The sequence below is a fragment of the Erythrolamprus reginae genome, chromosome Z, assembly GCF_031021105.1.
Source record: "Erythrolamprus reginae isolate rEryReg1 chromosome Z, rEryReg1.hap1, whole genome shotgun sequence".
NCBI classification, from domain to species: Eukaryota; Metazoa; Chordata; class Lepidosauria; order Squamata; family Dipsadidae; genus Erythrolamprus; species Erythrolamprus reginae.
Window position 1 is genome coordinate 4,569,064 of NC_091963.1, and position 27,616 is coordinate 4,596,679.

Genomic DNA, 27,616 nt, shown 5'->3' on the forward strand with positions numbered 1-27,616 from the left:
AATGGATGGCTGGAGACAGAGATTGTAAAAGATGATACCAGGAAATTAAACACAGAAAGGGGTGGTGATAATTTCCTTGATGGTCATAATCACTGTATGTAAATCCTCGACTTACTACCGCAATTGAGTCTTTAATTACCGTATTATTCAGAGTATAAGATGCACCTTTTTCCTTCCTAAAAGATGCTGATAATTTGGGTGCGTCTTATACTCTGAGTGTAGGGTTTTTTTCCCCCAGCCCTAACTAGCTGCTAACAATCTTCCCAGCTCTTACCAGCTTGCAAGCTCTTTCATTGTTACTCTCTGTGAAGAATGTTTTCCAAGCCCTAAGTCTTTGCAGGTTTTTTTTCATTGCTCTAACTTGCTCCGAGTAAGTTTCTTTCCAGCCCTAACCAGGTGCTAACAATATTCCCAGCTCTTACCAGCTTGCAAGCTCTTTCATTGTTACTCTCTGTGAAGAATGTTTTCCAAGCCCTAAGTCTTTGCAGGGTTTTTTCCATTGCTTTACTTGCTCTGAGTAAGTTTCTTTCCAGCCCTAACCAGGTGCTAACAATATTCCCAGCTCTTACCAGCTTGCAAGCTCTTTCATTGTTACTCTCTGTGAAGAATGTTTTCCAAGCCCTAAGTCTTTGCAGGGTTTTTTCCATTGCTTTACTTGCTAGTAAGTTTCTTTCCAGCCCTAACCAGGTGCTAACAATATTCCCAGCTCTTACCAGCTTGCAAGCTCTTTCATTGTTGTTCATTGTGAAGAATGTTTTCCAAGCCCTAAGTCTTTGCAGGGTTTTTACCCTTGCTTTACTTGCTCCAAATGTTTCTTTCCAGGTGCTAAGGATGTTCCCAGCTTACTGACTTGCTAGCTCTTTCATTGTTACTCTGAATAAGGTTTTTTTAAAAGCCATAACTGGATAAAATAATGTGCTGGCTAAAGACGATAAATGAAGCAGATTCTTTCCCCTATTTTCCTCCTAAAAAATAAGGCACATCTCATACTTTAGTTCATCTTATACTCTGAAAAAATTATTTATTTATTTATTATTTATTACTTAGATTTGTATGCCGCCCCTCTCTGAAGACTCGGGGCGGCTCACAACATGTAGAAACAATACAGTAATCCCTGCAGTGGTTCAAGGTTGTTGAGTTTATCTGGCTTCCCCATTGATTTGGCTTGTTGTAAGGTTGCAAAAGGGGATCACATGACCCCCTCAGCCATTTCAACCGTCACAAGTACATATCAGTTGCTAAGCATTTTGAACACTAGACCATGCTTCAACAGTCATGTGAAAAACAGTCACATATCGTTTACTTCAATGCTGTTGTAACTTTGAACAGTCACTCAATGAACTGTTATATCTCTATTTCAACAATGTCATTTGGCAGGACCCAGGGGAAGAGCCTTCTCTGTGGCGGCCCCGGCCCTTTGGAACCAACTCCCCCCAGAGATTAGAATTGCCCCCATCCTCCTTGCTTTTTGTAAGCTTCTTAAAACCCACCTCTGCCGTCAAGTATGGGGGAAGTGAGATATTCTTTCCCCTTAGGCCTTTACAATTTACGCATGGTATGTTTGTATGTATGTTTGGTTTTATAATACGGGTTTTTTAAAGTTGTTTTAGTATTGGATTGTTACATGCTGTTTTTTATCACTGTTGTTAGCCGCCCCGAGTCTACGGAAAGGGGCGGTGTACAAATCCAATAAATAAAAAAATAAAAAAATAAAAAAATAAAATATTCTTACATTTATGAACTGGGATAATTAAGTTGTTTATATTTTGTTCTGCAAAATATGCTTTAATAGTCCTACTGCTTTCCGTGTACATCATGTGTACATCATGCAAGGTTTGGCTAGTTTTAATTGTGGTTTGTTTAGTGGGGCTTAAAGTATTGTGCAAATCCAGCTTTTTGGCTTGTCATGAAACCAGGATTAATTCAGTTAATAGTTCATGTTTCTCAACCTTGGCAAGTTTAAGATTAGTGGATTTCAGTTCCCAGAATTCCCCATGCTGGCTGAGGAATTCTGGGAGTTGAAGTCCACTTATCTTAAAATTGCCATGGTTGACTAACCCTGATTTAGACAAAATGCTTTTATCAATTGGCACAATACTGATCTTTGGACCCTCTTCAAACAAGAGAAAAACCATTCTTGAAAATAATTGACTACATAGCAGACTTTTATCGAATCAAACCACTTCAGATGTTCATAGATCTTGAAATTAGATTGACGAAGCAGCAAATTTACAACAACTCTTTGCTATAATTTAATCAATTGAACATTTGTAGGATATGCTGAGAAAAAAGTTCAAGAGGGTCGGTGGGTTAAACTTTCAGCACCACGGAGAGAGGCACACTATTACCATATTTTTCAGATTATAAGATGCACCTTCCCCCATAAAAGAGGGTGAAAATTCTGAAAATGGCTGGGGGATTCTGGGAGTTGAAGTCCAAATATCTTCAAGTTGCCAAGGTTGGGAAACACTGCTCCAGAGCATGAAAACTCACCACTGGCCAGAAGCCGATAAACGATGTGTTTCTCTGGAGGCAGAAGCACATACAGAGGCAAAGGCTGCAGCTCAATCCATTCTCTATTTCCAACTTTGTGATGGAAGACGAAATGGATCTGCAGACAACGAGATTAGCTCCCGCTTATGTAGCTATTATTTGGGAAAGAAAAACAAAATGCAAATGAGGCATTCTCTGCTTATTTGAAATCGGATTTGAGCGTAGACGTCCGAAGGGAAAGAACTGGGAGGGAGGGAGGGAGGTGGGAGGCAGAAGAAGAAAAAAGGAGGGGAAAAGAGAAGGGGAGGGAATAGCCCAAAGGAAGGAAGAAGAAGGGAAGGGAAGGACAGAGGGAGGGAGGGAGGGAAAGCAAGGGTGGAGGAAGAAGGAAGGAGGGAGGGCAAGAGGAAGGAAAGAAGGAGGGAAGGAGGGAGGAAAAGAGGGAGTGAGAAGAAGGAGGGAGACGGAAGGAGAGAGGAAGGAAGGAAGTGGGGGAGGGAGAGGAAAGAAGGAAGAAGAGAGGGAGGAAAGAAGGAAGAGGATGGGGGAGGAAAGAAGGAAAGAGGGAGGGAGAAAAAAAGAAGAAGAAAAGGTGTGTGTGAGAGAGGAAGAAATAAGATAGAAGGGAGTGATGGAGGAAAGAAGGAGGGAGAAGAAAAACTGAAAGGAAAGAAAGAGGATGAGAAGAAGGGATAGGAAAAAGGAAGGAGGGGAAATGAGGGAGGGAGGAAAGAAGGAGGGAGAAGAAAAAGTGAGAGGAAAGAAAGTGGATGGGAATGAAGAAGGGGAGAAAGAAAGAAAGTGGAAGGGAGAAGAAAAAGGGAGAGGAAAGGAGGTGGGAAGAACTAGGTAGGAGGAAGGAAGAAGATGGAGGGGAAGGGAAGAAGAGAGGGAAGGGGAGGGAGGGAAAGCAGGGGGGAGGAAATGGAGAAAGGAAAGGAGAGGGGAGAAGAAGGAGGGATGAAGAGGAAGGAAGAAGATTGGAGGAAGGAAGGGAGAAAGGAAGGAGGGAGAAGGAGGTAAAGAAAAGGAGAGAGGAATGAAGAAGGGAAGAGGGAGGAGTAAAGAAAGAGGGATGAAGGAAAGAAGGAGGGAGGGATAAGAAAGAGGGAGAGGAAAGAAGGAGGGAGAGAGGAAGGAAGGGGGAAGTTGGAAGGGAGAGAGGAAGGAAAGAAGGAGGGAGAGGAAAGAACAACGAAGAAAGGAAGAAGGAAAGGAAAAAGGGTGGGTGGGAGGGGTGAAGAGAAGGAGGGAGAGAGAAAAGAGGGAGAGGAAAGGATGAGGAAGAGAGAAAAGAAAGATGTTGGAATGGAGGAAGGAAAGAAGGAGGGACAAGAAAAGGGGAGAGGAAAGAAGGAGGAAGAGAAGGAGGTGGGAGAAAGGGAGAAGGGAGAGTGGGAGGGAGGAAAGAAGGAGGGAGGGAGAAGAGGGAGTGTGCTGTCAACACAGACAGAAACAGTTAGGTTGTATTAAGACCTATTTCTTTAAGACATTCAGGGGTGGGATGCAGTGAAATTTATTTATTTACTTATTGGATTTGTATGCCACCTCTCTCCGAGGACTCAGGGTGGCTCACAACATAAATGAAGCTGTGTGCCCAGCTCTAGCTGACCATCCCCATCTCCCATCATAGAAACATAGAAGATTGACGGACCTCCTGGTCCATCTAGTCTGCCCTTATACTATTTTCTGTATTTTATCTTAGGATGGATCTATGTTTATCCCAGGCATGTTTAAATCCAGTTACTGTGGATTTATCTACCACGTCTGCTGGAAGTTTGTTCCAAGGATCTACTACTCTTTCAGTGAAATAATATTTTCTCATGTTGCTTCTGATCTTTCCCCCAACTAACTTCAGATTGTGTCCCCTTGTTCTTGTGTTCACTTTCCTATTAAAAACACTTCCCTCCTGGACCTTATTTAACCCTTTAACATATTTAAATGTTTTGATCATGTCCCCCCTTTTCCTTCTGTCCTCCAGACTATACAGATTGAGTTCATTAAGTCTTTCCTGATACGTTTTATGCTTCAGACCTTCCACCATTCTTGTAGCCCGTCTTTGGACCCCTTCAATTTTGTCAATATCTTTTTGTAGGTGAGGTCTCCAGAACTGAACACAGTTTAATTGTGAATAGTTGGTACTGTTCACTGACAATGAACAGTTGTAAATCAAGAACTGCCTGGAATTTTATCATCTTCATGTGTAGCTTTTGTGATATATTTTTCTTTCTTTCTTTCTTTCTTTCTTTCTTTCTTTCTTTCTTTCTTTCTTTCTTTCTTTCTTTTTCCTTCCTTCATCTCTCTCACCTCTTTCCTTTCTTCCTCACTCTTCCTTCTTTCTTGCTTTCCTTCCTTCTTTCCTTTTCTCCTTCCTTCTTTCTTACTTCCTCGCCCCCTTGCTTTCTCCTTCCCTTCCCTCCCTCTCTCCCCTCCTTTTTTCCTCATTCACTCCGTTCCTTCCTTCTTGCTTTCCTTCCTGCCTCCTCTCTCTCTCTTCTTTCCTTCTATTTCTTTCTCTTGCTCCCTCCCTCCCTTGCTTTCTCCTTCCCTTCCCTCCCTCTCTCCCCTCCTTTTTTCCTCATTCACTCCATTCCTTCCTTCTTGCTTTCCTTCCTGCCTCCTCTCTCTCTTCTTTCCTTCTATTTCTTTCTCTTGCTCCCTCCCTCGCTTTCTCCTTCCCTTCCCTCCCTCTCTCCCCTCCTTTTTTCCTCATTCACTCCGTTCCTTCCTTCTTGCTTTCCTTCCTGCCTCCCCTCTCTCTTCTTTCCTTCTATTTCTTTCTCTTGCTCCCTCCCTCCCTTGCTTTCTCCCTCCTTCCCTTCTTGCTTTCCTTCCTTCTCTTTCTTTCTCTTACTTCCTGTTTTGTCCAGCCGGATCAATTATCAGAAGTAAAGACCCACACACGTTGTTTCAAAAGTACCCATAGGCAAAGTATATTGGTAACACAATTTCTGCAGGGAAATAATGCAAGGAATTTCATTCTGGTCCTGTTCCTCTAATTAGCAGGAGATAAGGAAACTCTGGGATGCCAGCCAGAGTCATAAATCTCCACTAATGACGTGTCTCTGGTTTTTAACTACATTCACAGTCCAGGGAATTTAACAGCTCATGCAACAGGCAGGAATTGAAGTCCGTGGAAGCAGAAGTCTCTCAACTCTGAGGGACCTTCCTCCATGATGGGGAAAATTGTTTGCCACACCCCATTTCCCATCAGCTTGTCCTTATATATTGCCAAGGTGTGGCCAAATGTCCCATAGATCTATTTAACACCAAGAACCCTTTCTAATGAGATATTCATGCCTAGATCTCATTCTCCTTACCCTTGCGTCTATCAGGGGGTCCTGATCCTCTCCATCAGACAATACCATAACTGGGGGTTCTACAGTCTCTGGTGGTTCCTCAGTCTCCAACTCCTCTTCACTCTCAGACTCAGATGACAAGAACACTGGCCTGTGATGCCAATACTCATCCATCTCCTGGTCCTCGAAATCCATAACCAGCTGAGCTGGATGTGGACCACTCACAACACTTTTTCACTCCTTTGCTCCCTGATCCCCTTTCCTCCCTCCCTCTATTCCTTCTTTCCCCCAACCCTTCCTTCTCTTCCTTCCCCCTGTCACTCTTTCATTCCTCCATTCCTCCGTTCCTCTGTTACTCCCTCCCTCCCTCCCTTCTTTCCCCCAACCCTTCCTTCTCTTCCTTCCCCCTGTCACTCTTTCATTCCTCCGTTCCTCTGTTACTCCCTCCCTCCCTCCCTTCTTTCCTTCCTTCGATTGTGGGCATCTTAAAGTTCAAATTTGTTGTATTTGTTTGAATGTTACATTGGTTTGTTTTTCTTGGCTGTCTGTGAAAATACTTTTTTCTGTGTATGTTTTCCTAATGCAGTCATCATAAATATTGAAAACCATTTTCTCTCAATCTGGCGACTTCATGAGCCAATATTTTGTTTTGCGGAGCAGCTCCAGAACATTTCACCCTGTGTGAAAATGAGAAAAATGTGTAAATTGAAGCTTGGAAATGAATTCGGGAGTTGCAAATATAATTGTCGCTTTCGGAATAAATGCGAATTTCCCCAATACCGTGGCTGATCTAACCTGGGATTTAGAGGTCTGCTTTTAAAGTAGGTACGATACTACCAAATTTGGGCAGCTTGAATAAACATATCCCTGGATACACAAAAAACACACAAGAATAAAAATACTGGGTAGTCTTGGACTTATCAATGTTTGTTTAATAACCATTTGAAGTTAAAGCAGTGCTGAAAAAGCGACTTGTGATCATTTTCCATACTTACAAACTTTGCAGCATCCCATGGACACACAATCAAAATTCAGGCACTTGGCAACTGACCATTATTTGTAACTTTCTTTCCTGGCCTCTGACCGGTCCTACAGCCAGACTGGCAGAACAGCCTCCAACAAGCAAAGTCAATGGGGAAAGCCAGATTCGCTTAACAAGTGCATGATTCGCTTAGAGACTGCAGTGGTTTGCTTAAGGACTGTGGCTAAATTGGGATGTAGCTAGAAACTAGAACCTCACTGCCTTCTAGCACTGATGACCTTATCTAGTTGGGTCATGAGGAGTCTGCAATGAGATCATAAAGCTCTGAGAACTCCACAGTTCTCCTCCTATTCCTCCTCCTCTTCCTCTCTGCAAACCACACTTCCTTCTATCATTGATAACGTTCCCTAGTTGGGTCATGAAACATCTGCAACAAAACGACCAATTTCAGAGAGCACCAAGCATCCCATATCTTTTCCTTCCTTCCTTCCTTCCTTCCCTCCCTTCCTTCCCTCCCTCCCTCCCTTCCTTCCTTCTCTCCCTCCCTCCCTCGCCTCCCTCCCTCCCTTCCTTTCCTCCTCCTCCTCTTCCTTCTCCCCATTCCCTTCCAGCCCTGATGGTGTTCTCTAATTGGGTAATGAGATTCTGCAAAAAACCCATGAAGTTCAGAGAACTCCATAGTTGTCCTCCTCCTCCTCTACCCACCTTCTTCACAAACCCCACTCTCTTTAGTACTCTTGATGTTACCCAGTAAAGCCATGAAATGTCTGGAACTCAAACCCACTAAGCCAAAAGAGCACCACTGTTCAAAATTGGGCTGTGAATAGTCTCTAGAGAAGAGAAGAGAGGAGAGTAGAAGAGAGAAGAGAGAATGGGAAGGGAAAGAAGAGAAGAGAAGAGGAGTGAGAAGGGAGGATGGGAAGGGAAGGGAAGAGAAGACAAAAGAAGAGAGGGGAAGAGAAGAGAGAATGGGAAGGGAAGGGGGGGAAAGGAAGAGAAGAGAAGAAAGAATGGGACGGGGAGAGAAGAGAAGAAAAGAGAAAAGTAGAAGAGAAGAGTAGAAGAGAAGAGAGAATGGTAAGGAAAGGGAAGAGGAGAGAAGAGAGAATGGTAACAGAAGGGAAGGAAAGGGAGGGAAGAGGAGAGGAGAGAAGAAAAGAGAAGAGAAGAGAAGAGGAGTAGAAGAGAAGAGTAGAAGAGAAGAGAAGAGAGAATGGTAAGGGAAGGGAAGAGGAGAGAAGAGAAGAAAAGAGAAAATGGTGAGGGAAGGGAAGGAAGGGAAGGGAAGAGAAAGAAGAGAAGAGGAGAGAAGAGGAGAGAAGAGGAGAAGAGAAGAGATAATGGTAACAGAAGAGAAGGAAAGGAAGGAAAGGGAAGGGGAGAGGAGAGGAGAGAAGAGGAGAGGAGAGAAGAGAGAACGGTAAGAGAAGAGGAGAGAAGAGCAGAAAAGAGAGAATGATGAGGGAAGGGAAGGAAGGGAAGAGAAAGAAGAGAAGAAAAGAGGAGAGAAGAGAACAGGAGAAGAGATAATGGTAACAGAAGAGAAGGAAAGGAAGGGAAGAGGAGAAGAGAGAAGAGAGAAAAAAGAGAAGAGTAGAAGAGAAGAGAAGAGAGAATGGTAAGGGAAGGAAAGGAAAGGAAGGGAAGAGGAGAGAAGAGAAGAGTAGAAGAGAAGAGAATGGTAAGGGAAGGGAAGGAAGGGAAGGGAAGAGGAGAGGAGAAAAGAGAAGAGAAGAAAAGAGAAGAGGAGAAGAGAAGAGAAGAGAAGAGTAGAAGAGAAGAGAGTGGTAAGGGAAGGAAGGGAAAGGAAGAGGAGAGGAGAGGAGAGAAGAGAAGAGTAGAAGAGAAGATAGTGGGAAGGGAAGGAAGGGAAGGGAAGAGGAGAGGAGAGAAGAAAAGAGAAGAGTAGAAGAGAAGAGTAGAAGAGAAGAGAAGAGCTTTAAGCTGTTTTTGTGTCTGGCTGAAGATGGCCCTGTGTCTCCCTCGCAGGCATCACTGGGGTTCCTTCAAAATGAAGAATAATATTCCCCCAGTGTTTTAGACATGAGTTATGATATTAAGTGCCGTTATTGGGCTTCAGCCTCTCAGTCTAGCAAATCAAATTTTATATCTTTGCAAAAATCTATCAAAGCCTGCGCTTTGGAACGAAATTGTTCTTTCCACAATAAGCCTGGGAGAACAACTGACTCAATAAGAGAAGACTTGCAAAATGTGTTTGGTGATATTTTTTTTTTTTAAAGCAGGGAGTCAGCAAAATTGTTTGGGTGTGGGGAGGAAACTGTTTTCCAAACTGATGTTCTCCGAGCTCTCATTTGGTAGTGTCATGTTTCTGAAAAACACATTTTGGCAGAACTGCTTAAAGCCCAGATAGAGGTAGTGAGTGAAGTTAGAACAACACTGAAAAAGGTGACTTATGATTGTTTTTCTCACACTTGTGACCATTTGAGCATCCCTAAGAGGTCAAAATTCAGACCCTTGGCGTTAACTCATATTTATGACCGCTGCACTGTTCCAGAGTTATGCATTGTTTTTTCCTGACTTGCAAAGTCACTGGGGAAGCCCCATTCTCTTAACAACCATGTTACTAATTTAACAACTGCAGCGATTCACTGCAATTGCACTTCAATGCAAAACTCACTTCAATAATTGTCTCATTTATCAATGGACATTTTGATTCAATTGTGGTCAAGGATTTGGGTTTGATCGTGCTGCAGATGCCAAAAATAGTCAACGAAGCACCCTTTTTGTATTGCAAAGAGCACTCGTCCCAAAACAACCTGGTAGTCTGTACAATCCCCTTAATCAGCCCTTAGGTACTTAGCTAGTAGCTGTGAAGAAACGTCACAGCCCTCCTTCTTCCACGAAGTGAGACACACACACACACTTTGCTCTGCTTTGGTTTGAAAGTCGTGAAAAATCAACAAACAAAGTCTGGAAACAGCAAGGCACCGTCCTGAAGAAACAACGATCAGATAATCTTCCACAACGGCCAAGCCAGCACGCTGCTATTTATATCAGCAGCCCTAATTACTGGAGCCCCACCCAAACATAGTGGCCTCTCTTATCTCCTGTAATATGTCCTCAATTGGTCTCTTCTATGCATAATTCTGCGCATGCGTGGGTCCAACACTTCCTTATCCGAATCGACCGAAGATAATGGAGATTGGCTTCCTGGGCTGTGTGCCAAGCCCCCCTCTTCCAAGTCTCCCCCACCTTCTTCTTCGTCCGAGGAAACTGCACTACCTGACTCTGTCGGCAATAAAACAGGCCTATGACATGTTCATGTTCCCCCCTGCCTCCACCTCCACATTCCTTGGGGCAGGAGCTGGGCCAGAGCCAACCACAACAATTTGAATAGCCACAAAAGAGGACAAATGATAGACAGTGTCATTTGTTGAGGAGCACAGTCACATTTTAAGGTTTTTGTGCTGAACCCCCAAGGTTCAGTAGGATAACAGATTAGGCAAGTAGCTCAATTTTCTTTAATTGCTATGAAAGTTCAGTTCTAGATAATGATTAAAATGATTAAAGAGTTTATGGGTAAAACATATTGTTTAATTATTTCCTATTTTAAATGCAATTAAGGATCATGCTAAGCTACTAGAGAAGGAAGGACAATAAAAAAGCTATTAAGTATTCATTAAATAGTGCATAAACTTACTACCCCCCACTGCATCACCTACCGCCCCCTGGTGGGGGCAGCAGCCCATTACTGAGGACGACCTGTACATGTTTTCATCTATAATGAAAATCGTCTTTATAAGGGAATTGAGTGACTCTCTGATGCTAATTGGTGCCACCTCACAAGTCGAAGCCGGTGAAATATATTTGTGCACCTTCTTATTTGTTGTTAATTGACTGCTGCCAGAGATTTTAATAAACGCAAACAATTCCGGCTGACAGAGTCTCCAGAGAACGCATTACACACAGTCTGTTTTGCAGAACTTTAGCCAGTTAATAAAACTGTTCCACGTATTCTTGTTTTCACTGCCGGGAAAGTTTCTCCTTAGTTCCAGGTAGCTTCTTTCCTTGATTAGTTTCCATCCGTTGCTTCTTGTCCTGCTTCCAGGGGCTTTGGGGAAATTTATTATTTTATTATTTATTAATTAGATTTGTATGCCGCCCCTCTCCGCAGACTCAGGGCGGCTAACAACAGTAAAAAGACAATATGAACAAATCTAGTATTAAAAGTAATGTAAAAAAAACCCCAATTTAAGAAACCAATCATACATACGGACATACCATGCATAAATTTTGTAAGCCTAAGGGGAAGGGAATGTCTCAGTTCCCCCATGCCTGACGACAGAGGTGGGTTTTAAGGAGCTTACGAAAGGCGAGGAGGGTGGGGGAAACTCTGATATCTGGGGGGAGTTGGTTCCAGAGGGTGGGGCCGCCACAGAGAAGGCGCTTCCCCTGACAATCCTTCTCCTCTTCTCCTTTTTACACCACAATTTTCTCTACCTCCCCTCCTTTCTCGAAAACCAACCAGGGCAAAATCTTTCAATTTTAATCCAGTAGGAGCGGTAAGTACATTAGATTTCTAGTTGGCATATTGCCATGTCAACTCATTCATATGATTTTGTTCAACCGAAACAGATGTTTTTAAGAAGAGATAGGGTTGTGATGGTGAACAAGTGGCACCCAGAGTCACATCTGCTGGCGTGTGAGGCCTTGCCCTAGCTCAGCTCCAACATGCATGTGTGTGCCGGCCAGCTGATTTTCGGCTCACACAGAGGCTCTGAGAGGGAGTTTTTGGCTTCCAGAGAGCCTACAGGGGGATGGGGGAGGGCATTTTTACCCTCCCTCAGCTTCAGGGAAGCCTACTGGGCCCACCAGAAGTTGGAAAACAGGCCCCTTTCGGCCTCCAGAGGGCCTACGGTGGGATAGGGGAGGACGTTTTTACCCTCCCTCGGCTTCAGAGAAGCCTACTGGGCCCACTAGAAGTTGGGAACCAGGCCCCTTTCGGCCTCCAGAGGGCCTCAGGTGGGATAGAGGAGGACGTTTTTACCCTCCCTCGGCTTCAGAGAAGCCTACTGGGCCCACTAGAAGTTGGGAACCAGGCCCCTTTCGGCCTCCAGAGGGCCTACGGTGGGATAGGGGAGGACGTTTTTACCCTCCCTCGGCTTCAGAGAAGCCTACTGGGCCCACTAGAAGTTGGGAACCAGGCCCCTTTCGGCCTCCAGAGGGCCTCAGGTGGGATAGAGGAGGACGTTTTTACCCTCCCTCGGCTTCAGAGAAGCCTACTGGGCCCACTAGAAGTTGGGAACCAGGCCCCTTTCGGCCTCCAGAGGGCCTACGGTGGGATAGGGGAGGACGTTTTTACCCTCCCTCGGCTTCAGAGAAGCCTACTGGGCCCACTAGAAGTTGGGAACCAGGCCCCTTTCGGCCTCCAGAGGGCCTCCGGTGGGATGGGGGAGGGTATTTTTACCCTATTGAGCCCAAAATTCCCATTGCTAAGTGAGACATTTGTCCAGTGAGCTTTGCCTCATTTTACTACCCTTTTGCCTGCCGTTGTTAAGTTAGTCACTCGGTGGTTAAATTAATCTGAATTCCCCTTCAAATTTGCTTGTCGCAAAAGGAGATCGCGTGACACTGGGACTTTTTCCCAATGCTGTTGCAATTTTGAACGGTCACTAAACTTACCGCTATAAGTCAAGGACTACCTGTATAGACCATAAACTGGTCAGCGATGGTGAAAGAGGCATAGAAATCAGAACGACATAAAGTAAGATTTGGAAAATGATACCATAAGGTGATTTTTTTCTGGAAAGAAGAAAGGAAAAAACGCCTTGGTGGTTTAGAAATCTTATAACCGAGTTTTATAATGAAATGTCTTTACTTTATTTATTGTACGGCCCATTCACATAATATTTCAGTAAAAGGTAACCCAGGGGTGGAATACAAAGCATAAGCTGTAAAATCTTAACAGGAAGATTGCAAACATATATCTAAGTTGCAAGCATAATAATAATTATTATTATTTTTTGCCTTATTTGTCACAGCCAGGATATCAGATAAATCTCCCTTACAGGTGGGTCCTTGACTTACGACCACAGCTGAGCCCAAAATCTCTGTTGCTCAACAAGATATTTATCTTAAATGAGTTTCTTGCAATGGATGTTAAGGGAATGACTGCACTTGTTAAGTTAGTCATGTTAGGACTCTGTCCATAACCGTTAGGTTGGCAATATATTGGCTGCAGGTGTTGCAGACTGCCACAAGAGGGAGCTAGAGTTTATAGCTTGTTTTTCTGAATCACCCTCTCTGTTTCTCTTTGTCTGGCTATTATGCTCTGCAATCTCTCTGTATTGTAGCAATGTGTTATAGCTAAAATGTGTTTAGGCTTGATATCTTTGTTTGCTGATTATGACAAAGACAACTGGTAAGAAAGACTATGTACTTGGTAATATTTGGATTGCTATTCTGATTTATTATGGGCATGACTTTAGACTTTTGTGATACAAATAATCAACATAGCAAGCTATGGCTCCATCCTTAAAATTGTAAAATAAAATGGTTAATTCAACGATGTAATTATCCATCTGTTGGGTTTAATTATTTAATTAAATTTAAATGATATTTTATAGGAATATGTTATTTCTCAACATGTTATATGTTGTGTGTGTGTTTTATATTATAAAAATATTAATAAAAATATTTCTCAAAATAAACTCTAATTCAATTTACTATATCTGTGTGTGGCTGAGTAGTTATTCACAACTAATCTCAATCTAAATGTTTCTGAGTGTGTACAACCTTGGTAAACAAGGATTACTTTGCGGATACATTAACAAGTCACACCGTTTTTAAGTAAATCATTAACCTGGGCTGCAGAAGATCACATCACCCCACTGCAACTGTCATGAATACAAGACAGTTGCCAATCATCTGGATTTTGATCATGTGGCCATGGGGATGATGCAATGGTCATGAAAAACAATGGTAAGTCTTTTTTTCTCCAGTGCCGTTCTAACTTTAAACAGACACTAAATGACACTGTTGTAAGTCGAGGACTAGCTATAAATTTTCATCTATAGTGAAAAACTTTTTTATGGGGGAGTAATATTTCCGGGACCGCCTTCTGCCGCACGAATCCCAGCGACCAGTTAGGTCCCACAGAGTTGGCCTTCTCCGGGTCCCATCAACTAAACAATGTCGTTTGGCAGGACCCAGGGGAAGAGCCTTCTCTGTGGTGGCCCTGACCCTTTGGAACCAACTCCCCCCAGATATCAGAGTTGCCCTCACCCTCCTTGCCTTTTGTAAGTTCCTTAAAACCCACCTCTGTCATCAGGCATGGGGGAATTGAGACTTTCCCTTCCCCTAGGCTTATAAAATTTATGCATGGTATGTTAGTATGTATGATTGGTTTCTAAATTGGGATTTTAAATTAACTTAAATATTAGATTTGTTTACATTGTATTATTGCTGCTGTTAGCCGCCCCGAGTCTGTGGAGAGGGGCGGCATACAAATCTGATTAATAAATAATAAATTAATAATAAATAAATGTGGCTTTATGCCTCTAATTGGTGCCATCTTATGAGTCAAGCTGATGAAGCAGTGCTTACTGGTGCAATATATTTTATTTGTTGTTAATTGTCTGCTGCCAGGGATTTTAATCAATGGAAACCTTGCTGGCAAAGTCTCCAGAGAATGGAGACTGTACTAAAACACGGTCTGTTTTAGACAACTTTAGCTAGCTAACAAAACTCTTCCGTATACTATAGAAGGAAGTCAACAAAACGAAGTATTTTTCCAACTTGGATCCCCACATTTATTAAACAAAACTGAAAATTTTGTCACTCGTTTATTTTTAATTTATTTATTTATTAAATTTGTATGCCACCCCTTTCCATAGACACAGGGCGGTTCACAACAGTAATAGAAAACAATATATAATACAAATCTAATAATTCTAATACCAAATCTAATACCAAACATAAAACAGTATAGGCCTGGGGGAGTTATCTCAGTTCCCCCATGCCTGACGGCAGAGGTGGGTTTTAAGGAGTTTATGAAAGGCAAGGAGGGTGGGGGCAATTCTAATCTCAGGGGGGAGCTTGTTTCAGAGGGCTGGGACCGCCACAGAGAAGGCTCTTCTCCTGGGTCCCGCCAGACGGCATTGTTTAGTCGATGGGACCCGGAGAAGGCCAACTCTGTGGGACCGAACCGGCTGCTGGGATTCGTGCGGCAGAAGGCGGTCTTACAGATATTCTGGTCCGGTGCCATGAAGGGCTTTACAGGTCATAACCAACACTTTGAATTGTGACCGGAAACTGATCGGCAACCAATGCAGACTGCGGAGTGTTGGTGTAACATGGGCATATTTGGGAAGGTCCATGATTGCTCTCTCAGCTGCATTCTGCATGACCACATTTTATTCATGGAAAATTAGATGGTGCGCTGAATTGTTTGAATGTACAGTATGTTGAAAGAAAAATAATTAAAAAAAATTTACCCCCCAAAGGTCCTTTCTTCCTCTGTCCCTTCATTCACTTCATTCTTCCTCCTTCCTTCCTTGTTCCCTCCATTTCTCCTTCCCTCCTTCTTTCTTTCCTTCATTCCTTCTGCCCTTCATTCCTTCCTTGTTCCCTCCATTTTTCCTTCCTTCCTTCCCTTCCTCATTCCTTCCTTCCCTCCCTCATTCCTTCCACTCCACTTCTCTCTTTCCCTCCCTCTCTTTCCCTTTTCTTTCTCTCTCTCTACTCTCTCTCTCTTTTCCTTCTCTTCCCTCTATCTCATTCTCTCCCTCCAGGTCTCTCTCATTTCTGTGTACCTCTCCCTCTCCCCCCTTCTCTCTCTTATTTTTTTCTCTTACCTGTTTGCTTTCATCTCTCTCACTTTCATTCCTGTTTTTCTCTCTCTTTCCTCTTCCTCTCCCTTTTTCTTTCTATCCCTTCTCTCTCTCATTTGTTTCTCTCTTCTCCCTCTCTCATTCTCTCTCGCCCCCGCCAACAAGAAACAGCGAAGGGAGGATCGTCAGGGGCGGGCGTGGTCCAGAGAGCCGGAGCAGCCAGGCGGCTACAATGTCCTACCTGTCAATGAATACTTCAGCTTCAACCGCACACAATATATACAAACATATGATATGATAGATAGATAGACTGCACCAAACTCTGCAGAAAATATGACTTCAGCAGCAGTGGTCAATAATAATAATAATAATGATAATAATGATAATAATAATAATAATAATAATAATAATAATAATTGTTTATTTTATTTATTTTATTTATTTTATTTATTTTATTTATTTTATTTATTTTATTTATTTTATTTAATTAATTAATTAATTAATTAATTAATTAATTAATTAATTAATTAATTGGATTTGTATGCCGCCCCTCTCCGTGGACTCGGAGCAGCTAACAACAGTGATAAAAAACAGCATGTAACAATCCAATACTAAAACAACTAAAAACCCTTATTATAAAACCAAACATACATAGAAACATGCCATGCCTAAATTGTAGAAGCCTAGGGGGAAAGAATATCTCAGTTCCCCCATGCCTGATGGCAGAGGTGGGTTTTAAGGAGCTTATGGAAGGCAAGGAGGGTGAGGACTATTCTAATCTCTGGGGGGAGTTGGTTCCAGAGGGCCGGGGCCACCACAGAGAAGGCTCTTCCCCTGGGTCCCACCAAATGACAGGAGAAGGCCCACTCTGTGGGGCTTAATTGGTTGCTGGGATTCATGCGGCAGAATAATAATAATAATAATAATAATAATAATAATAATAATAATAATGGTTTATTTTATTTATTTTAATTTATTTTAATTTATTAAAATAATGAATAATTCATTCATTAATTCATTTATTTATTTATTGGATTTGTATGCCGCCCCTCTCCGTGGACTCGGAGCAGCTAACAACAGTGATAAAAAACAGCATGTAACAATCCAATACTAAAACAACTAAAAACCCTTATTATAAAACCAAACATACATAGAAACATACCATGCATAAATTGTAGAAGCCTAGGGGGAAAGAATATCTCAGTTCCCCCATGCCTGACAGCAGAGGTGGGTTTTAAGGAGCTTACGAAAGGCAAGGAGGGTGGGGGCTATTCTAATCTCTGGGGGGAGTTGGTTCCAGAGGGCCGGGGCCACCACAGAGAAGGCTCTTCCCCTGGGTCCCACCAAATGACAGGAGAAGGCCCACTCTGTGGGGCTTAATTGGTCGCTGGGATTCATGCGGCAGAATAATAATAATAATAATAATAATAATAATAATAATAATAATAATAATTGTTTATTTTATTTATTTTAATTTATTTTAATTTATTCATTCATTAATTCATTAATTCATTAATTCATTAATTAATTCATTTATTCACTCACTCACTCACTCACTCACTCACTCACTCACTCACTCACTCACTCACTCACTTACTTATTTATTTGTTGGATTTGTATGCCGCCCCTCTCCATGGACTCGGAGCGGCTAACAACAGTGATAAAAAAACAGCATGTAACAATCCAATACTAAAACAACTAAAAACCCTTATTATAAAACCAAACATACATAGAAACATACCATACATAAATTGTAGAAGCCTAGTGGGAAAGAATATCTCAGTTCCCCCATGCCTGACGGCAGAGGTGGGTTTTAAGGAACTTATGAAAGGCAAGGAGGGTGAAATAAATGAAATAAGACATAAGAAAGGGGGTTGGATTGGATGACCTGCAGGGTCCCTCCCAGCCTTGGTCTTAAAAGAAGGTCATGCAGCGGTCTCTGGGGTAGAAAAAACAAAGAGGAAGTATACAGAGGAAGTATATAGAGGAAGGAAGCAGATATCTGACCGCAGAGTTATGACTGTTCTCTAATCTATTAATGTAAGGCTTTCCAACGAAAACTTAACCACAAACTGCAGGAAACACAGATGGAAGATACCTGGGTGCCCAAGAAGAGGGGGCAAGTTATTTTTTGCTTTTATTATAGCAACAGATGTATCCAATCAAAGATGAGATATTGTATTTCCGAGGAAGAAATGTATATAACCCATTGCATAAGCCATAAGTCCTTTGTTCAGATCTTGGATGCTTTTTTTCTGATAAGCTATTCTGAACAATTTGTGCAAATTTATTTATTTATTTATTTATTATTTGGATTTGTATGCCGCCCCTCTCCGAAGATCAATAATCTATAAACTAAGACTCCTTTTGATCAATAATCAATAAACTAAGACTCCTTTTGATTCCAAATGAGTCCCAATTATTCCTGCATCAGTTTTTTCCCCCTGTACCCTCAAAACTTTAACCTTAGACTGTCTAACCAAAATAAATCAGCTAGTGGTACCTGAACACAAGCTTCCTAACAGACAGGAATCAGCAGGTGAAGCTAGGAAAAATCACATCAGATACATGTATTTTTATCTATCTATCTATCTATCTATCTATCTATCTATCTATCTATCTATCTATCTATCTATCTATTTATTTTGTGCAATACACAATGAGGGTTTTAGTGGGTATATATATATACACACATAGTAAAATACATGATGAAGGTTATAGAGGAGATACTCATAGTAAAATATATCTATGAAAGAATAGAAAAGAAGATATAGGAACAAAACATATCAATGAAAGAATAGAAGAAGAGATATAGGAATAGAAGAAAGGTATAGGAGATATAGGAGAGCAATAGGACAGGGGACAGAAGGCACTTTAGTGCACTTGTACTCGCCCCTTACTGACCTCTTAGGACTCTGGATAGGTCAACCGTAGATAACCTAAAGGTAAAGTGTTGGGGGTTTGGGGATGACACTATGGAGTCCGGTAATGAGTTCCACGCTTCGACAACATGGTTACTGAAGTCATATTTTTTACAGTCAAGTTTGGAGCAGTTAATATTAAGTTTAAATCTGTTGTGTGTTCTTGTGTTGTTGTGGTTGAACCTGAAGTAGCACAGGTGCCCCCCAAGACTGTGTACTCTCACCACTTCTCTTCTCTCTATACACTAATGACTGCATCTCAAATGATCCATCTGTTAAACTACTGAAGTTTCAGATGGTACAACAGTGATCGGATTCATTCGAGATAATGATGAATCCCCATACAGACGGGAAGTTGAACAACTATCCTTGTGGTGTGACCAGAACAATCTAGAACTGAACACACTCAAAATCATAGAAATGGTGGTGGACGTTAGGAGAAACCCTTCCACCTCTCACAATACTAGACAACACAGTATCAATAGTAGAGACCTTCAAATTTCTAGGTTCTATCATATCTCAAGACCTAAAATAGTCACCTAACACCAAAAACGTCATCAAAAGAGCAAAACCAAGAATGTTCTTTCTGCGCCAGCTCAGGAAGCTCAAACTGCCCAAGGAGCTGATCCAGTTCTACAGAGGAATCATTGAGTCTGTCATCTGCACCTCTATAACTGTCTGGTTTGGTGCTGCAACCCAACAGGACTGGCACAGACTTCAGAGGATAATCAGAACTGCAGAAAAAACAATTGCCACCAACCTGCCTTCCGTTGAGGACCTGTATACTGCACGAGTCAAAAAGAGGGAGGGGAAAATATTTAATGACCCCTCCCATCCTGGACATAAACTGTTTCAACTCCTAACCTCAAAATGTCTCTACAGAGCACTGCACACCAAGACAACTAGACACCAGAACAGTTTTCCCCCGAATGCCATCACTCTACTAAACAAATAATTCCCTCAACACTGTCAGACGTTTTACTAAATCTGCACTTCTATTTCTACTAGTTTTTCTCATCATTCCTATCATCCTTTTCGTCTCACTTAGGACTGTATGAGTGCAACTTGTTGCTTGTATCCTAAGACTTTTATTAATATTGATCGTTTCTTCATTGCTTATTTGACCCCTATGACAATCATTAAGTGTTGTACCACATGATACTTGACAAATGTCTCTTTTTCTTTTATGTACGCTGAGAGCATCTGCACCGAGACAAATTCCTTGTGTGTCCAATCACACTTGGCCAATAAAACTCTATTCTAAAAATTCTATTCTACTGTCGATCGTATCCTATTCCTAGGATGCCTGTAAGGGGTATGTATAAGCACACCAGAGTGCCTACCACCCCAGTTCTAACATTCCCCTTTATTCCCATTTATTTCATGTATTCATAGCTAATGTATTTTATATCTGTTATGTAATACATGCCGGATTAAATAACTAAATAACTAACTAACTAACTAACTAACTAACTAACTAACTAACTAACTAACTAAATAAATAAATAAATAAATAAATAAATAGATAGAAAGAAAAAAACTGGTTCGGAGTCATCTGAGAGGTACGAAGGAATTTTCACTAAGAAAAGTTTAGCCGAAGTTCCTCATCTTCTAGATTTCCGATGTTAATTTTGACTTTACAAATACATTCCTGGATTAATGTCTTTGATATTCATGTGGATGTCTGGCGGGACCCAAAGATTAGCAATAAATGCTATTACTTCTGAGCATAAAAGTAATTTATTCCAAACTCCCTGTGAGATGACTCATATATACATACAGGATAATAACAGGAGATTTGCCAAAAAAAAAAAAAAAAAGTCTGCCACCCTATAACAGCAACCTGGTAGAATGTAATAAAAAAAGGGTGGGTGGGAACCCATTCAATTATTTTATTGCAGATGTTAATTAAGGTTTCCAATTCGACTCGCATAGATAATGAGGATGTTTAGGAATCAAACAAGATTGTACATGAGAAATATGGTACGTGAAAGCTTATCCCAATTGGATCCTTAATTGGACTGTTGGCATGATAAAATATCTTTTTTTTTCAATGGAAAAGGAGAAACGAGGGGTTTTTGGATGGGTGCATTAAGTACTTCTCTAATTTTCTTCTCAGGTTGTAGCATAACACAGCAGTTAGACAACCTCATGCTACTCACCAGAGCCTACAAAACTTTTGCCAGACCCATCCTTGAATACAGTTCATCTGTCTGGAACCCATACCACATCTTGGACATCAACACCCTCTAAAAGATACTTCACCAGAAGAGCCCTTCACTCCTCCACTCGAAACAGAATACCCTACGAAAGCAGACTATCAATCCTTGGTCTTGAAAGCTTAGAACTACGGGCACCTAAAACACGATCTAAGTATTGCCCACAAAATCATATGCTGCAACATTCTACCTGTCAATGACTATTTCAGCTTCAATCGCAACAACACAAGAGCATGCAACGGATTCAAACTTAATATTAACTGCTCCAAACTTGACTGTAAAAAATATGACTTCAGCAACTGAGTTGTCGTAGCGTGGAACTCTTTACCTGACTCAGTAGTGTCAACCCCTAACCCCAAACATTTTCCCCTTGTACTATCCACGATTGACCTCTCCAGGTTCCTTAGAGGTCAGTAAGGGGCGTGCATAAGTGCACCAGTGTGCCTTCCGTCCCCTGTCCAATTGTCTCTCCTTTATCTCCTTTATCTTTTCTTCCTTTCAAATATGTTCACCTATACTTTTATATCTTTTCTTCTATTCTTTTCTTTAGTTATATTATTCCATATCTTTCTCTTCAATGTGTATTATGTATTGGACTAGATAGATAGATAGATAGATAGATAGATAGATAGATAGATAGATAGATAAATAAATAAACAAACAAACCACTTCATAGTGCTTTACAGCCATCTCTAACTGGTTTAAAGAAAGTAAGCATATTCCCCCAACAATCTGGGTCCTCATTTTACCCACCTCGGAAGGACGGAAGGCTGAGTCAACCAAGAGCCGTTGGTGAGATTTGATCTACCAAACTGCTGGCAGCGGGGGATCAGCAGAAGTAGTCTGCAATACTGCATTCTAACCAATGACAATAATAACAATAACAACAACAACAATAATGATAATAATGATGATGATAATAATAATAATAATAATTTATCATCATTATAATTATTGTTATTATTGTTATCATTATTGTTATTATTATTGTTGTTGTTTTGTTGTTGTTATTATTATTATTATTGTTATTTAGATTTGTATGATGCCCCTCTCCGAAGACTCGGGGCGGCTCACAACAATAAACAATGCAGTACAAATCTAATATTGAAAACTAAAGATAAATCATTTAAAAACAGTCAATACTACGCAATCATAACCACACATAAATCTTGCTAGCCAAAAAGGGATACATCAATTACCCCATGCCTGGCGATATATGCCTGGCGATATAGGTAGATCTTCAGAGTCTTGCGCAAGACAAGGAGGGTGGGAGCAGTTTGAATCTCCAGAGGGAGTTGATTCCAGAGGGCCAGGGCGCCACAGAGAAGGCTCTTCCCCTGGGGCCCGCCAAACGACATTGTTTCATCGATGGGACCCGGAGAAGGCCAACTCTGTGGGACCTAATCGACCGCTGGGATTCATGTGGCAGAAGGTGGTCCCAGAGGTATTCTGGTCCGATGCCATGTAGGGCTATATAGGTCATCACCAACACTTTGAATTGTGTCTGAATTTTGATCAGGTGATTTTGGGGATGCTGCATCAGTCATAAGGGTGAAAAAAGGCCATAAGTAACTGTTTCAGTTCTGTTCAGGCGGGGGTTGACGATGCACTGCGGTCACAGCTTCGCGATTCCAGTGTGGACACAGACACACAGCCAAGTAAGATTTTATTTCTGCGCATGCGCAGGGAGAAAAATCTTGTGAGAGGATGCATGCACGTGTGAGATTTCAGCCATTGTTTTGCTTCTGTGTATGCGCAGAAACCAAAAATCACCGAAATCTCGCGTTTGCATCCCCTCGCGAGATTTTTATATCTGTGCATGCACAGAGACAAAATCTTGCTCGGACACACCCACGCCCACCCCAGGGACACATATCTGCGTGCGCAGCTCAATTTTCACTACTGGTGTGGGGCCTGTACCGCTAGCAACCCGCTACTGGTTCTGTTGCAACTTCGAACAGTCACTAAAGGATCGGTTGTGAGTCAAGATCTTACCTGTACATCCAGGTGGCCCAGCGGCTGAATTTCTATCACGTGACCTGGAGGATGATGTGACGGTCGTAAGTGGTAGGAGTGGTAGGGGTGGTGCAATAGGGTTGATATTCCTGGAGGGGTCTGTAATATGGCAAATGATTTAGCTTTACTAGATAAATGGTCAAAGCAATGGAAACTGCAGTTTCATTTTTCCAAATGTAAAATAATGCACTTGGGGAAAAGGAATCCTCAATCTGAGTATTGCATTGGCAGTTCTGTGTTAGCAAAAACTTCAGAAGAGAAGGATTTAGGGGCAGTGATTTCTGACAGTCTCAAAATGGGTGAAAAGTGCAGCCAGGCGGTAGGGAAAGCAAGTAGGATGCTTGGCTGCATAGCGAGAGGTATAACAAGCAGGAAGAGGGGAATTGTGATCCCACGCTGGTGAGACCACATTTGGAATAATACTGTGTCCAGTTCTGGAGACCTCACCTACAAAAATATATGGATGAAATTGAACAGGTCCAAAGACGGGCTACAAAAAAGGTGGAAGGTCTTAAGCACAAAATGTATCAGGAAAGACTTCATGGACTCAATCTGTACAATCTGGAGGACAGAAGGGAAAGGGGGGACATGATCGAAACATTTAAATATGTTAAAGGGTTAAATAAAGTTCAGGAGCGTTTTTAACAGGAAAGAGAACACAAGAACAAGGGGGCACAATCTGAGGTTAGTTGGGGGAAAAGATCAGAAGCGACGTGAGAAAATATTATTTGACTGAAAGAGTAGTAGATGCTTGGAACAAACTTCCAGCAGACATAGTTGGTAAAACCACAGTCACTGAACTTAAACATGCCTGGGATAAACATAGATCCATCCTAAGATGAAATACAGGAAATAGTATAAGGGCAGACGAGATGGACCATCAGGTCTTTTTCTGCCATCAATCTTCTATGTTTCTAAGTAGGAAAATACTTTGTGCAATTTGTCCCTTGTACAAATTGCAGCGTTTTAAAACACTTTAGCTTGGCCTGAGTAACAATATATATATATATTTCCCCTGCCTTTGGATAGTTGATTCCTGCGAGCATCATTTTGTCGTTTTGCGTCAGCCATTAATGCCCACCGTAGTGACAACATTTCCCCGAGCGATTGTATAGTTTACTGCCATGGTGTAATTTTTAACGAGTCAGCTTAGTCATTGTCTGAGGAGGAGTAACAAGTTTGTAGCTGCATTCTCGCAGCCCCCCTTCTGTTGCTTCCGGTTTCACCCAAGGAGCTGAGCAAACACTAAGCACAAAACAATAACGGTTCAGCCAATGTACAAGCAGTTCTTGACTTGCAACAATCCATTTAGTGACCATTCAAAGTTATAACATCACTGGTGGGGGGGGGAAGGGACTTATGACCAATGTTTGCACTTATGACTGTGGTGGAATCCCCATCTGATTGAAGGCATGAAAGGCGGCTGGGCAAAGTTGATATTTTGGAAATTGAAGAGCCCTCATTATATTTATTTAATTTATAGGTATTCAATATTGGGAGTGGAAATCCATCCCTCTTAAAGCTTACTGGCTGAGGGATTCTGGGAGTTGAAGTCCACCTATCTGAAAGCATGCTGGCTGAGGGATTCTGGGAGTTGAAGTCCATCCCTCTTAAAGCTTATTGGCTGAGGGATTCTGGTAGTTGACGTCCACCTATCTGAAAGCATGCTGGCTGAGGGATTCTGGGAGTTGAAGTCCACTCCTCTTAAAGCTTACTGACTAAGGGATTCTGGGAGTTGAAGTCCATTCCTCTTAAAGCTTATTGGCTGAGGGATTCTGGGAGTTGACATCCACCTATCTGAATGCATGTTGGCTGAGGGATTCTGGGAGTTGAAGTACACTCCTCTTAAAGCATTCTGGCTGAGGAATTCTGGGAGTTGACATCCACCTATCTGAATGCATGCTGGCTGAGGGATTCTGGGAGTTGAAGTCCCTCTCTCTTAAAGCTTAATGGCTGAGGGATTCTGGGAGTTGAAGTCCTCTCCTCTTAAAGCATTCTGGCTGAGGAATTCTGGGTAGTGTTGGGAGAACAGAACTTGCAAAGTTCGGGTTCGTACCAAACTTTGCGAGGTTCGGTATACCGAATCCGAAGTTTTGCATTTTTGAATTTTTCCAGAACAGCTGGGGCTCTTCCCGGCATTTTGCTGAACCTGATCCTGAACCCGAACTTTTGCCGAATGTCTGAGTTCGATGTTCGGGAGATCGCTGAGAAGCACCCCTGCTGTTTCTGAAGGTGACAGCTGGGCGGTGGCACTTCCCAGCACTCTCCCGAACGCCGAACTCGGATGTTTGGCAAATGTTCGGGTTCGGGTTCCGGAGAACACCGGGAAGCGCCCCTGCCCTGCAGTCACCTTCCGAAACAGCTGGGGAGCTATCGGCCGGTCGGGAGGTGCAAAATGAGGTGGGGAATCCCATGAGCGGATTCCAGGGGGGGAGCTTTGATGTCACTGAGGTGTCCTTCCTGGACGGCCAAAATGGAGACTCCAGGAAGGACGTCTCTGTGACGTCAATGCTCCGACCCTGGAATCCCCTTGTGGGATTCCCCACCTCCTTTTGCCCCTCTTGACCGGCCGACAGCTTCCCGGCTGTTATGGGAAGCGCCACTGCCCAGCTGTCACCTTCAGATACAGCCGGGGCGCTTCTCGGCGGTCTCCCAAACGTCGAACTTGGAAGTTTGGCAAAAGTTCGGGTTCGGGTTTGGGTTCTGGAGAATGCCGGGAAGAGCCCCGGCTGTTCCGGAAAGTGACAGCTGGGCGGCGGTGCTTCCCGGCGCTCTCCCGAGTGCTGAACTCGAAATTTCGGCAAAAGTTCAGGTTCGGGTTTGGGTGCCGAAACCGAACTTTTAAAAAAAAGTTCAAGTGCCGAACCTCAACCCAAACTTCGTTGAGTTTGCCCAACACTAATTCTGAGAATTGAAGCTTACTGGCTGAGGCATTCTGGGAGTTGAAGTCCATTCCTTTTAAAGCTTACTGGCTGAGGGATTCTGGGAGTTGAAGTCCATTCCTCCTAAAGCTTACTGACTGAGGGATTCTGGGAGTTGAAGTCCACCTATCTGAAAGCATGCTGGCTGAGGGATTCTGGGAGTTGAAGTTCACTCCTCTTAAAGCATTCTGCTTTAATTCTGCTGAGGGATTCTGGGTTTTGAAGCCCACCCATCTTAAAGCATACTGGCTGGAGAATTCTGGGAGGACTCTTGCGTGGGAAACACTGTTTTCTTCTCTGCAGGAAGGCATTCATGATGAAATGCAATCGGTGCTTTATCTTCCACATGCAAGCTTTCAGCTCCACGGGGTACATTGACACCCAGCAATCATTGTTTGTGAGGAAACCGCCTTTAATGCATTCCTTGGCTCTCAGGGCTGCTGAACCTAAAAAGAATAGGGAATAGCAGGACGCTAATTCACCCACAACTGCATTTAGCCACTGAAACCTGTAAGTACTATCTTGGAAACCGGATCCAAATTACAAAAACAAAACGAACAAAATCCCCCAGGAAAATGCAGTTTTTCTCCCTCAGGTCATTTTGGGTATCTTTGTGTTTATTAGTGATTTATTTTACGCAAAATTCGGCTGAACCCAAACTGACCCTGAACTTGTTTATTTTTACGTGAAAGGACCGCCATTTGCTTGCAGCGCCGCTGCGGCATCCTTTTTAGTAAAAATAATAATATTTATTTTTACGTGAAGACCTCCCGTTGAAGGAGCTGGGGAATCCCTCCCAAGAAGAGATTCCGGGGGCGGAGCTTTGATGTCACCGGCAGGTTGCTAACAATGCCAAGGTGATCACTTCCTGGATTCCATGGAATCCAGGAAGTGATCACCTTGGCGTCCTTAGCAACCTGCCGGTGATGTCAAAGCTCCGAATGCCGAACACGACCCCAAACTTTGGACCCGAATTGTGCGGGTTCAGTTCACCCATCACTAGTGTTTATGTGTGTTTGTGTGTGTTTGTGTGTGCTGGTGTACACCGGAAGGAAATAAATATCTCCTTTGATTCTTGGAAGCAAGGACAGATGTAGAAGAATATATAGCAGGCAATCAGTTTAGCCAATAAATAAATAAAATAAATAAATTTAATTTATTAAATTTATAAACTGCCCAACACCTTGGAGGCTGCCCCAGGCAGAAACATTTAGAAATACAGATTTGGTAATCCGTTCAGAAAGACTGGGTCAAGATCGAAACTCAGATAACAATAAACCAAAGTTAAACAAGATTCAGTTAAATAAAAACCTAGGGTTTTCATTTTCTCTTTTGCCTATAGAGCCTATAGAGCCAGCTGTGACCTCTACCTGACCTCATGGGAGTCTGACAACAGCCAATAGAATACATGTTCCTGCACTGGAACAGGAAGCTCAAATACAAAGTCCAAAAGAAAGAATAAAAACATCTCAACTCCATTTGGTCAGCTGTCCAGAACTAGAAACCCATGTGGTTCTGCTTCATCGTTAAACCATCTTTCCAATCAGCATGTTTCCGGTCGTCTCTGCTGGCTTGGAGCAGAACCAGATGGAAATTTCTTCCTGCGACCCCTTTGAGTTACCTCTAAAAGTATTTAAGGCTTGATAAATATGTAATAAATAAACGATGAACATGGGAATGGAGGTGCCTTTGTAGGTCAGGACGCTCCAACCTGCCGTAATCTCTGCAGTTAATGTTTGTTTTAGGGACAGATTACTTGTCAATTACTCTTTTCACTTCGACTGCTTCAATCTCAACGGAGGAATGACAACAAGCAAGTTGAGGAACTGAAGGCAATTTCTATTTGCTATCACTTTAGCGAAACAAGACCTCTGTCTATTGTGGGGGGATAACAGGTCTTGAAGGAAACCAGGTAGCAAAGCAGTTAACTTGGGATACCGACGAACGAGATTGTCTCAGTGGAAAGATTTTAG